Below are 2,050 nucleotides of genomic sequence, written 5' to 3'. Positions count from 1 at the left end.
CTTATAATATGCATTTATTTTTACCTTATTTGCTCAACGACTCCCAAACGATTCGCTCAACGACTAATTTTTCCAAACCCTTCCTTTGCGTGACGCTAATCGGCGGTGATTGGTCCGATTGGTCTCATTTTCATTTCTTCATGCCTGTAATGCCTGATAAAGCAGCGTTTGTGAGCGCAGTACTGCTTTGTGTACAGCGTTACCGGGGAAACAGCTATTTTACCGCTCTAAATGCGGCACCTAGAGGCAAAGAATGAATTTACATTTTCATTCAGACCAACGCAGAAATCAAGTTTTCCCAGGTCTGCGCGCGCAACAAGTGGACGGGCACTATGCTAATGTTTCATGTTGACATCAACATGAAATGGCTTGGGATTCGTTTTAAAAACGACTCGTTTAAATGACTCAGAGTCGACTCTTTGTTTTGAGAGACAATAACATTATACAGGGTGCACTTTCAGATTGAAAACTTTGCAGGATGTTTTCATTCACTTAGAGCTGTTACACACTGCATGAAAGGTAATTTTCAAAAATCCATAATAGGGGCACTTTAAGGAACAAAAGTAATCAAGTGAAAGAACACGTACGTTAAAAGAGGCCAAGACATTTTGAATATACAGAGAACAAATTAAATAAACATGGCGACTCTATTTCCTCCACACTGTGCCCTCTGTTATCGCTCTGAGCCACTTAGAGAAGACATGAGAACATATGATTGAGATAATGAAGAGGGAGTTTGTACGGAATGAACTGGCAAGCACATGTTTTGCTGAAAGGACCTCTGTATGCCAGTCTCAGTGAAAGTATTACTGTTCTGGCTGTGTAAACAGCATGCCAAAAATAAACCAGTGAAACATCAATAAATTAGGGCCTGAGCTACAGCATGACTAAGACATGACTGGGAAATTTTCATCCATGTTATTTAGAAGTCCTTTCTGAGCTGTAATATATACTTTAACACTGTAAAGCCTGACATATGAAATGATTGTCGTAAAAATCTATTTTTTTTCTAATGGAACAGTTTATTGAACAATTTAAGAAAATTTTTATTGAACATTTAGAAAATCTTTTTTTAAAGCCTCATCAACTACCAAAAATATGTTAAAAAATTGTTTTTCTATCATTCTCATTAAGTTATGAAAACATTTTCTAAATGTTCTCTGAATGTTCAAAATGCCCAGTAAAAAACTGGGCATTTTTTCTTGGTTATACAAATATTAAAGGTACATATCATTTTATTGTTTTGCAAACATTAGTTTTGGATGTTCTTTGAAGATTCTAAAAATAGCAGTAAGATTTAAAAGACGTTGGACAAATGTTCAACTATAATGTTTCAGAAGAAATACGTTCCATTAAATTTTTTTTTTTTTAGAACATTTTTAAAAGGACAGATAACTTTGAATGAACGTTCTATTAACATTACAGGAAGAACATCTCCATTAAAGGGGTCATATGATGCGATTTCAAGTTTTCCTTTCTCTTTGGAGTGTTACAAGCTCTTGGTGCATAAAGAAGATCTGTAAAGTTGCAAAGACTAAAGTCTCAAATCCAAAGAGATATTCTTTATAAAAGTTAAGAGTCAACCACGCCTACCTAAAATGGCTCGTTCTAACACGCCCCCACATATCTACATCACTATGTGGGAAGATTTGCATAACACCGCCCAAATGTTCACGCAAAAAAAGAAGGCGTAACTTTTATTCTCGCTGAAGTATTATTGTTGCCGCTGTCGCCATGTCGTGAAGACGCTGTGTGCTTCGTTGTGAAAGCGAAACTACTTTGTTTGGTCTTCCAAAAGAGGACGATATCCGCTTCATCATGCCTAGAGCTGATCTGTGCTGGTCGCTGAGGAAATACATCAACTTAGTGCTGTGGATCACCGGATATGCTTTCACCGTTTTCACCGCTCCTTCGCCGGGACCGCCGTTCTCGACCCCGCCGCCTCAGCTCACTCTTGCCCGGCTTCAGCTCAGGCTAAGCCGAGGCTTTCGCTCACGCTAGGCCGCTGTGTTTTTCGTTGCCACTGATGATTCAAACGCGAGTTTTGGGC

The sequence above is a fragment of the Sinocyclocheilus rhinocerous genome, unplaced genomic scaffold (assembly GCF_001515625.1).
Source record: "Sinocyclocheilus rhinocerous isolate Xijiao unplaced genomic scaffold, SAMN03320098_v1.1 scaffold174, whole genome shotgun sequence".
Taxonomy (NCBI): domain Eukaryota; kingdom Metazoa; phylum Chordata; class Actinopteri; order Cypriniformes; family Cyprinidae; genus Sinocyclocheilus; species Sinocyclocheilus rhinocerous.
The sequence above is the reverse complement of the archived record's forward strand: the minus strand, read 5'-3'. Positions refer to the sequence as shown.